Source organism: Piliocolobus tephrosceles, chromosome 9 (genome assembly GCF_002776525.5).
Source record: "Piliocolobus tephrosceles isolate RC106 chromosome 9, ASM277652v3, whole genome shotgun sequence".
NCBI classification, from domain to species: domain Eukaryota; kingdom Metazoa; phylum Chordata; class Mammalia; order Primates; family Cercopithecidae; genus Piliocolobus; species Piliocolobus tephrosceles.
In genome coordinates this window covers 12,440,338-12,452,508 of record NC_045442.1, presented here as the reverse complement: position 1 = coordinate 12,452,508, position 12,171 = coordinate 12,440,338, and positions in this window count along the sequence as shown.

Below are 12,171 nucleotides of genomic sequence, written 5' to 3'. Positions count from 1 at the left end.
ACCTAAGAGCAGAATTTTATCTCTATCTCCAAAGGCAAAATGTATTTCTCTCTTAGGGGTCTAGCCTGAGCTGCGATGACTAGTTGTCTCCAGAGTACACAGCAACATAAGATCCTGGGAGCAGGACCTTGGCAAGATGGTTTACTACTGTGTTGCCAGCACTGAAGAACAGGGCATGTCACACAGCAGATGCTCAATGAATATTTTCTAAATGAATGAGTGAGTCCCATCACACTTTATTAGATTTGCTCCATTATTTAAGTTGCTTAGAGTTCTTGGGGATCTTGAGCCTATCATCAACTGTAACAGGAATCTTGCAACTCATCCTACTGTCTACACCAGGGGTCTGCAGACCAACCCTGGAGGCCAAGTCTGCACTATCGCCTTCTTTTGTACAGCCTGAAAGCTAAGAATAACTTTTCCATTTTTATTTTTAATTGATTGATTGAGACAGAGTCTTGCTCTGTCACCCAGGCTGAAGTGCAGTGATGCAATCTTTGCACACTGCAACTTCCGCTTCCTGGGCTCAAGCAATCCTCCCACTTCAGTGTCCTGAGTAACTAGGACGACAGGTATATGCCACCATACCCCGCTAATGTTTGTATTTTTTTGTAGAGGCAGGATCTCACTATGTTGCCCAGCCTGGCTCAAACTCTTGGGCTCAAGCGATCCACCCATCTCAGCCTCCCAAAGTGGTGAGATTACCGGTGTGAATCACTGGACACGGCAGACTTTAACAGTTTTAAATCATAGGGGGAGAAACTCCAGTGAAGAACCACTTTTCATGATCAGTAAAAATGAGATAGTCAAATTTTAGTTTTCAAACATAAAGTTATACTGGAATACAACCACACTTGTTTATATATAACCAATGGCTCTTCCAAACTACAGTAGCAGAGTAGAGCAGTTGTAACAGAGATCATACAGCTTGCAAAACCTAAAATATTTACTATGTGGCCCTTCAGAGAATGAGCCGGCACACAAAATGAGTAGACAATGGCCTCTTCTAAACAATCAGTTAAAATGTTGAATAGAGTGAAGGCAAGGGCTGAAGTCGGAGGTGTGTGCACACTCTGGAGACCTCTTCCAGTTGGATTCAACTCACCAAGGCCAACTCTTGGGGTAGTCCCCAACTCTCAGCTCCCACTTCTCCATCATGTCCCCAAAGACTTCTTGAGAGGTTGTTGAAACCCAGGAGGTAGAGACGATGTTGGGTTTGAGAATTTCCTGAGTATTGCAGCCGTCATTCTATCTGCTCTCCAATGCAGGGAATAGGTCCAGGAGACATTCACTCTCAGGAAGGTGAAGTACTTAAGCAACAGTACAGAACCATTAAGTGCAAGAATGCAACCCAGTTCCTGTAGTCACTTCAGTGGAATAACATGAGGACTTGCTGTGTACTCAGTAATAGGCTAGACCTTGGAGAATGGACTCTACAATAAGCAGTCCTTCCATGAAGAATGAAGTCCCACAATTCTACCTCCCTCATGCCCAGCTTGTCACTGTCCCATGAAACACAGGCTGTCTCCTTCCTGGAGCCTTAACCTATTAGATGAACTATTTCTGAGGCTAAATGGCTTGAAAAAAATAACATCAGCCTTAAATAACAAACCCCTGTTGGCTCCCAAGGGCAAGAGGGGGAAACCTTTCTACTAAACTATAGAGAGGAGATGAATTCATATTCTGAATCCATTATCTTTTATTTCTCTCATGTAACAGATCATTTGGTTTCCATAAAGTCTTAGCCATTGCCTTCTGGAAAAATTCATGGAGCCAACAAGAAAAAGGGAGGAAATGATTATAAAGAAATCTCTCTCAACAACACTAATTTATTGAAACCCCTTCAAATCTCCAAGCAATGGCGCCTGAACAGCTTGGAACTCTATTCTCTCTCCGATTGTCCCTGCCTTTCATTCATCCTCTGGTAACTGCTGACTCCCATAGAGGAGGGAGGTGCGATACAGGGACATATGTGCAGGTGAGTACTCATTCTGGAGAGAAAAAGATACTTGATCTAACGAAAAAGAAAGCTTGGGAGACATCCCACAACACTCATTGGCAGTGAAGATGGAATTGCCTAGGAATAAACCACAGAATGCTAAAGTGGCCCTTGCTGTCAAATGTTCAGACCACAGAATCAAAGGAGGAAGAAAGTCGATGGAAAATATGAAGCAGAAGGAGGCCCTGTTTCAACTCTGGAAGCAGTGGCTATGAGTGCTGAGAGTTGGCATCAGTACAAGACCTGCTTCCCCCAGGAAGTCCTCTCAGATCCCTCCACATCTCAAGAACAAGACAGACACACCTCCTACCCTTCTGGCTTTTAGTTGACTGCTTTTAAAATGCCATCAATTTTAAATGGAGCTTTTCTTTCTGATGACTGCAGAAGTGACTTTCAGCTGTGAACCTCCTGAGCCACTGAGATACTCTGTTGCAGAAAGAAGGATGATGCTGGCCGAGCACAGTGGCTCAGGCCTGTAATCCCAGCACTTTGGGAGGCCGAGGCAGACGGATCACAAGGTCAAGAGATCAAGACCAGCCTGGCCAACATGGTGAAACCCTGTCTCTACTAAAAATACAAAAATTAGCTGGGCGTGGTGGTGTGCACCTGTAATCCCAGCTACTCGGGAGGCTGAGGCAGGAGAATTGCTTGAACTCAGGAGGCGGAGGTTGCAGTGAGCCAAGATTGTGCCACTGCTCTCCAGCTTGGCGACAGAGCAAGACTCTGTCAAGAAAGAAAGAAAGACAGAGAGAGAGAGAGGGAGGGAGGGAGGGAGGGATGATGTTAATTCCAAGCAATGGAGCCAGTCTCAGCCTACAAATTCTATCAGTGCCTATACCACAGCACACTTGCATACGGCAAAACTACAATGTGAGATGGAGATGAACTCTTCAGCCACAGTGCCATTCCTTCCTGCAACTGGTGACCTCATTGTAATAACATCAGCATTTCCAGATCCCAAGGGGTTTTGATCCAAACAAATAGTTAAGTAATATTTTAATCTTTTTTCTATCTTAACATAAGCAAGACCTGCACTATAGGTGGTTTTATATTAGGATTTTCCAGAAGATATTATGCACCCCAACAGATAGAGGAAAAAAAACATAAAAGTAGCCATATATTGTTCTATTTTATTCAATGTTGCCTTCTTTTACTTTGGGTTGGTTGCAGACTTTGGTATGTGTTTATTAAAGTATAATAATGGCAAAAGCTTCTGGTTGTGACAGAATCACCTGTAGTAGATCTTAGCAGGAGTGCTCCCTAAAAGGTTAGATAAAATACAAAAAAAAAAAAAAAAGAAAGAAAGAAAAAACCATGTGTTTAAAGGAATCAGAGAACTGCCAAAATCAGGATCTGAAAAGGTATGCACCAGAGAAAAGGGATGTGCACTAAGGTGACCCAAATTTCTTCCCACCTCCTTTCTCCTTGGAGCACTGGCCAATTTTTGGCATGGGACAAGAAGCTGAGAAGCAAAGGGGAAACAGGCTACTGAGAGGTACGGAAGACTGCAGAGTGGAGGCAATCTCACACTGAGAAGACAGAACTTGGAGTTAAGGGTTGTCAAGGCAACCAGTTTTGGAAGCAAGATCCCAGGGAAAAGCAAGGTATAGAAAAGTAATCCCCAAACTTGGTGATTTCTCCTAGAGTCACCTTCTGGCTAAGTTGTACCTAAAAAGACGCTAGGAAGCCAGGCAGAGAGGAGCTTAAGAACAGAGTAGAATTTTGAACTGTATCAAAGTGATACTGAATTTTAGACCCACAAAGAGTAGGGGCTCTAGGAAACACCTGAGGCATTCATTTGAGAACTCCAGAGGCTGGTAATCTAGAAATGGGAAAAGCCAGGGGAGGATTAGTCCCTAAATCGACAAGTAATCTGCCCCTCTGCTGCTTGCACAAGAACAGGGTATACTCTCCCTGGAGGAATATAACATTATGCAAAGTTTCAGCAGAATTCATACAGAAATATTATTGCTGGCATATAATTAAACATTACCTAACTATACCAAGAAACAATCAAGACAGAAAATTCACAATAAAAGCAGAACTATAGCTTACCCGGATATAAGACTTATCAGTCACAGACTGTAAAATAGTTGTAATTAACACGTCTAAGAGAACAAAATATGTTTTAAAAGTAGGAATTCTATAACAGAAATAAATAGAAATTCTAGAAAAATAAAATAACTGAAACTAGGAACTCAAAAGAGAGCTCTAACAGAAGAGTAGACACAGCTGATGAGAGAATTAGAGTACTTGGAGATACAAATGAAAACAGTCAAAACTAAAGAATGTGGGGAAAGGTGTTGGAAAGTACAGAAAATACGGTGAAAGGTTCACACCTGTAATCCCAGCACTTTGGGAGGCCAAGGCGGGTGGATCACTTGAGGTCAGAAGTTCAAGACCAGCCTGGCAAACATGGTGAAACCCTGTCTCTACTAAAAATACAAAAATTAGCTGGGTATGGTAGTGTGCACCTGTAGTGCCAGCTACTTGGGAAGCTGAGGTGGGAGGACTGCTTGAACCTAGGAGGCAGAGGTTATAGTGAGCTGAGATCACACCACTGCACTTCAGCCTGGGCAACAAGCAAGACTCCATCTCAAAAAAAAAAAAAAAAAAAAAAAAAGAAGAAGAAGAAAGAAAGAAAAGAACGTGAAAGGCATATAGGACATGATGAAAAGGACTAAAATATATGCAATTCATGTTCCAGCAGAGGAGGAGAAGGGAAATGGGTCAGAAGTAATATGTAAAGAGATAACAGCTGAGATTTTTCCAAACAAAAATAACATTAAGCCATAAATTTAGAAGTGCTTGAAGGAGGATAGATGCAAAGAAGAAAAAAGTCACATCTGGGTCCATGACAGTAAATAAGTTGAAACAAATGACAAATCAAAAATATTAATGGAGATGTGGCAGGGAGACACATTATCTTTGAAAGAATAAAAAGAAAAACCAATAAGACAGACAGCTGACCTTCTAGGATAAATAAAGGAAGCCAGATGAAATGGAATGAAATCTTCCACATGTTGGAAAAAATATTGTCAAACTAGAATTTCTTATGCAGCACAAAAAAAGAAAAAAGAAAAATAATCCTTCAAAAGTAAAGGCTAAACAATTAGAAAATAAAAATTAAAGTATTTTTATACCATTTCAACAGCATCAAAAAACAGCAAACACTTAGGTCTAAATCAAGTAGACGTCCAAGCACTCTACGGTGAAAACTACGAAATATTGCTAAGGAAAATTAAAGAAAATGTCACTAAATAGACTGCATGTTCTTAAATTAGAAAACTTTTATGTTGTTAAGATGTAAGTTCTCTCCAAGATAATGGATAGATTTAATGCAATCCTAAATAAATCCCAGTCAGTATTTTTGTGGAAGTTAATAAACTGATTCTAAATTTATATTGAAATGAAAATCAACATAAATGGAGACCCTAGAGACAATCTTGATGAACAGAATTGAAGAACTTACATTAGAAGACATCAAGGTTTATTATAAAGCTACTGTATTTAAGATAGAATGTATTGGTGCAAGAGTAGCCAAATAAAACAACAGAATCGAACAAGGCACCATACTGACACATATGATCACTTGATTTATGGGAGTGCTACTGAAGTACAATGGAAAAAGGATGCTGCTTTCAGTAAACTGTTCTAAGTAATTTGCATATTCAATTGGAAAAATTAATGTCATATCCTATATAAAAATTAATTTAGGATAGGCCCTATATCTAATGTGAAATATAAAACAGCAAAGCTTCTGGAAGAAAATATAGCATAATATCTTATGATTTGGGGGTAAGCAAACATTTCTTAAACAGGATATAAAAAGTACTACCATAGAAGGAAACATTAATTGAACTTCATTAAAATAATAGCCTTCTTTCATCAAAATAAAACATTAAGTCTGGGTGTGGTGGCTCACACCTGTAAACCTAGTTACTGAGGAGGCTGAAGCAGGAGGATTGCTTGAGGCCAGGAGTGCAAGACCAGCCTGGACAATAGAGCAAGAACTTGTCTCGAAAAACAAAAACAAAATAACATATGAAAAGAGTAAAAAGGCAACATAATGGAAGCAGATATCTGCAATATAAACATCTGACAAAGGACCTGTGTCCAGAATATATAAAGAACTTCTAGAAAGCAACAAGAAGACAGACTTACAAATCAATTTCTTAAACAGGCAAAAGATACAACAGGTACTCACAAAAGACAAGCACATGCAAACTTGCTTAAGATTATTGATCATAATTTGAAGAAACCCAAGTTAAAACCACAATGAAATCAAGTACGCACCCAACAGAATGGCAAAATGTAATGGACTAATAATTCCAAGTGCTTATGAAAATATGGGGCACTGCTGGTGAGTATAAAATGGTATTATCATACAGGAAACTCTCCCACATTATCTACTAAAGCTAAAGATACATTTACTTGATGACCTAGCAATTTTATGTACAGGCATATACACAAAAGAATTACACTATGTTGGCCAGGTGCGGTGGCTCATGCCTATAATCCCAGCATTTAGGGAGGCCCAGGCGGGCGGATCATGAGGTCAGGAGATCGAGAGCATCCTGGCTAACCCGGTGAAATCCCGTATCTACTAAAAATACAAAATATTAGCCGGGCGTGGTGGCGGGCACCTGTAGTCCCAGCTGCTCAGGAGGCTGAGGCAGGAGAATGGCATGAACCCGGGAGGTGGAGCTTGCAGTGAGCCGAGATCATGCCACTGCACTCCAGCCTGGGCGACAGAGCGAGACTCCATCTCAAAAAAAAAAAAAAAGTCCAGGCGCGGTGGCTCAAGCCTGTAATCCCAGCACTTTGGGAGGCTGAGACAGACGGATCACGAGGTCAGCAGATCGAGACCATCCTGGCTAACACTGTGAAACCCCGTCTCTACTAAAAAATACCAAAAAAAAAAGAATAAAAAGACAAAAACCCAGCCGGGGGGGGGGGCGGGCGCCTGTAGTTCCAGCTACTTGGGAGGCTGAGGCAGGAGAATGGCATAAAACCGGGAGGCGGAGCTTGCAGTGAGCTGAGGTCCGGCCACTGGATTCCAGCCTGGGCGACAGAGTGAGAGTCCGTCTCAAAAAAAAAAAAAAAAAAAAAGAATTACACTATGTCCTCCAAAAAGTGAGAATATTGACAGACAGAAATACCATTTACAATATCCCAAAACTGTAAACAACCCAAGTGACCATCCACAGTGGAACAGATGTATTATTGTAGTATCAGACCATGGAATACTATAAAGCAATAAAAATAGAAAATACTGCTATATACAACAACATAGATGAAGCTTACAGACCAAATGCTAAGCAAGAGACAAACAAGAGTACCTAATGTGTGACTCTATTTGTATGACAAAATTTTAAATAGGTCAAACTAGTCTGACCTACCAATCTAGAGGTCAGGCTGCCTGGTTACCTCTGGGGAAGTAGTTACTGACTTGGAGGAGCACGAGAAAAGTCTGCTGGGAGGCTAGAAATGTTCTATATTTTGATCTGAGTGGTGATTAAACAGATGTGTGCATATATAAAAATGAATAAAGCTATAAACTTAAGATGTGTGCCCTTTATTGTATGTAATGTATACCTCAATAAAAAAGATTAATAGCCGGGCGCGGTGGCTCAAGCCTGTAATCCCAGCACTTTGGGAGGCCGAGGCGGGTGGATCACGAGGTCAGGAGATCAAGACCATCCTGGCTAACACGGTGAAACCCCGTCTCTACTAAAAATACAAAAAACTAGCCGGGCGTGGTGGCGGGCGCCTGTAGTCCCAGATACTCGGAGGCTGAGGCGGGAGAATGGCGTGAACCCGGGAGGCGGAGCTTGCAGTGAGCCAAGATCCGGCCACTGCACTCCAGCCTGGGCGACACAGCAAGACTCCGTCTCAAAAGAAAAAAAAAAAAAAGATTAATAATGAAAAAACTGAAGGTAAAACAAACAGACATTTCTAAGATATTAAGAGACTATCAAATTCATACTCATAGTAGACTGTAATAGAAACTATAACTGAGATGTTATTACACCTTTCTCAGTAATAGAACAACCAGACCCCCCCACCAAAAAAAGAAAAGGGTAAGGGCATAGATGTTAACAAAATAATTAACTAACTTGACTATAATTAGATATAGAGATCTGGAGAATCTCTATGTATCAATTGAAATATATAGAACACTAAATCCCAAAATGCAACACTGTACTACAGTGAAAAGTTACTGCAACACACAACACAACTGCATGAATGAATTTCACCAACAGAATGAGGCATACAACAAAGAATACATCCTGTATGAATCCAATTATAAAAGTTCAAAAGTAAGCAAATTAATTGATGGCAATACCAGTCAGGGTAACTGACCTTTGGAGAGTTGGCCTGGGAAAAGAGGGTTATCCAGAGGGCTGTTAATATTCTTTCTTGATCTAGGTGCTGGTTACAGGTTCTTCTGGTTACATGAGTATCCTCATTTTGTAAAAGTTGATCAAACTATGCACTTACGATTTGTCCACTTTTCTATATATATATTCCACTTCAATTAAAGTTTACACTCAAAGAAATATAAAGAAGGTAACCATCATTCTATGAATTTACAAAACTTGTAATCTGTAATGACAACTGGCATGCATCATAATAACACTGGACAAGTGAGCTCTAAAACTGGGGCTTAGCCTGGGAGGGTTTTTAACTTTGCCCAGGAAATAATTCAAAGGCAAGCTGATGGTGTTAGACAGCACTTTTATTGAAGCAGTAGTGTTATAGCAACAGAGGTGTTGCTTCTTGTGGAGCAAGGCTGCCCCGTAGACAGCGTGCCCAGAATAGCAGCTCAGGGGCAGTTCTGCAGTCATACTTATATTCATTTTTAATTACATGTAAATTAAGGGACAGAGTATGTAAAAATCTTCAAAGGACAGTAACTTCCAGGTCGTCAGGTCATTGTCTTGGAAAGGGCAAGTGACTTCCAAGTGTTGCCATGGCAATGATAAAATGACATGGCACAATAGTAGGCGTGTCTTATGGCAAGGTGCTTTCACCACTTCCCTGCCTTCTACCTCAATAATTTCTCACACATTTGCAAACCAGGCTCCCCAAAATCTTTAATAATTAACAGTGGATTTCCAGCCAGAAGATAAGAAATATAATCTTACCCATTTGAGAAGGTGAACGTCTGGCCCATACAAACATATACACACATATATGTATACATCATGTAAAAATAGACAACACACATCATTATCACATTTTGCTAACTCATTTTTTATCCAATTCCTTTACATATATACCCACCACAAAAATCGCCACCCAAACCAAAAGTCAGTGTAGTGTAGTGGTTTAAAGATGGGAATTCTGGAGCCAGATTGCCCGGGTTCAAATCCACAGCACCACCAGTTACAAAGATTGTCATTGTGCAAGTTACTTCTCCACTCTGAGTCTTGTTACTTCATGTGTATACTGAGACTAATACTAGTTCTTACCTCACTAAGCATTAACTACACTAGGTGTATCTCCTAATGCTATCCCTCCCCCCTCCCCCTTCTCCACAATAGGACCTGGTGTGTGATGTTCCCCTTCCTGTGTCCAAGTGATCTCATTGTTCAATTCCCACCTATGAGTGAGAACATGGGTATTTGGTTTTCTGTTCTTGCGATAGTTTGCTGAGAATGATGGTTTCCATCTGCATCCATGTCCCTACAAAGGACACGAACTCATCCTTTTTTATGGCTGCATAGTATTCCATGGTGTATATGTGCCACATTTTCTTAATGCAGTCTGTCACTGATGGATATTTGGGTTGATTCCAAGTCTTTGCTATTGTGAATAGTGCCACAATAAACATACATGTGCATGTGTCTTTATAGCAGCATGACTTATAATCCTTTGGGTATATCCCCAGTAATGGGATGGCTGGGTCAAATGGTATTTCTAGTTCTAGATCCTTGAGGAATCGCCACACTGTTTTCCACAATGGTTGAACTAGTTTACAGTCCCACCAACAGTGTAAAAGTGTACCTATTTCTCCACATCCTCTCCAGCACCTGTTGTTTCCCGATTTTTTAATGATCACCATTCTAACTGGTGTGAGATGGTGTCTCATTGTGGTTTTGATTTGCATTTCTCATTAACTATTCTATCACCATTTACCCTATTTACCCTCAGCAACAATAGGTTTGTCAATATATCAAGTCAAAATATCTACTAACCAGTTCCACATCATCAGAATGATTGCTTGTACTCACAATGATGAATGTAAGAAATTACAGGCACCTCAAACAATTCCCGAGTTAAGAATGGAATTCTGTTCAGCAGAACATTAATGTTCCATGAATTTTACTGGGTGTAGACCCTGCATATTCAGAATCTCTACAGGGCACATGTGGAAACTCGATTAACTGGACTCTTTAATTCAACAGAACACCAACTGCCAACCACATTGGCTACCTGAGGGTTAATGGCAGAGAGAAAAAGTTAGAGTCACCATGATCTGATATTGTATTGATATATGCATCATTAGAGTCACAACACAGATTACTTAAGGTGTTTACATTAAGGAACAAAGGAAGTTCTAGATTGCTTGTGAAAGTACTAGAAATATGTCATGTCATTCCCATGACCACAGCCACCGTATGATCACATGCTAACCACATCAATTCTTAGTTCTTAAGTAAATGAACACTTTTCACCACAAGATTTGCTTTTCAAAACTATTCTACACATATACCTTCTCTTGTAAAACAATTATCTATTGCTTACAACTTTTTACACTTCTCTTGCAACGCTCCCTAATTTGTTTGAATTACTGACTTCTGTTTTAAGCTACTCATCATATTACCCATTACAATTTGTAATAATGAGAGTAAGATATGGCTCGTTAGTGTAGTTAACACCTGTTATGTCTTAGAAGTGTTAACCACCCTGTCTCTTCTCATTATCTTGAACTACTGAATTATTAAATCCTAGAAAATGGCTGGTTTTCCCTGTATTAAACTGAACCATTTGAATTCAGATGTTTTGTGCATCTGTACCCATGGGCCAAGCATAACCTCAGGCTGTGCTTAGTGAGCTGGGAAAGTAACTGTCTTTTCCCAATTCTTGGACTATTTTTACACATTTTACAGGCAAGCAAAATCTCCTCAAGTGGAGCAATTTACAACAATTTTATAGTGGCAAAATTTACAACAATTTTATAGTTGTAAATTGCTCCACCTGATAAAGACAGTTATTTTAATAATCGTAGTTTAAGAAAACAAGTTTTTGAGATTGTCTTGTGAATTACTTTCTGTCTCTTCATAGATAAATTAATGTTGTGGTAAGCAGATAATCTAGATTATAAGACAGAAACTAATAGACTTAAGTGACATGAAAAGGAAACTATTGTTATCAATACTATTTTACAAATTAGGAAATGAGGCATTGAGGTTCTTAATGACAGACACAGAGCCAGGAAATTGCAGTCAAGATTTGAGTCAAGGCAATCGGACCCCTCAGCTCACACTTGTAGCCAATATGCTTTACTGGGCAAAGAAACAAAATAATTGAAAATTATGAGAAGGGATATAAAGGAAAAAATAGCGTAAGTAGGGTTAGAATGTAATAATTACTATTACTATTATTGTCTGTTGGACCCCTGGGTGGGGAATCTACCCTAGCAGGGGTATTTCAGGGAAGGCACTTGTGTCCTGAAAGATGGGATGCATGTGGCTGTGGGAAGAGCAAGTACATTCCAAGTAGAGAGGCAGCACATGCAAAGGCCCCGAGATCAGTGTGATTGCAGCACGAACGGCATCAGGTAGCACAAGATCTGGCTGAAGAGCTAGGTCAAGGCCAGGTCATGTGTGTGGCCTTAAAGACCTTGCTATGGAGAGCATCTCATACATACCCCAAATGTCTCATGCATGGTGTCTGACACATAGTAGATGCTCAGTAAAAGATTAGTGAATCCTCAAGCTGAAGTACAATTAAGCTTGTTTAAAGGCTGAGTCATTATTGGTAAGGGGTGGGGATTAGACAAGAGGACCAGGTCTGTATAAAAACAGACAGCCAGTTGGCTCTGATTAGCCCACGCATCTGCAAGGAACCATCTCATGTGAACCAGGATCAACACTGACAGCCAGTCGCATTCTCAACATCTGGTTTACTTCCAGCTCAAAACAGGAACTTTCCCTTGCCTC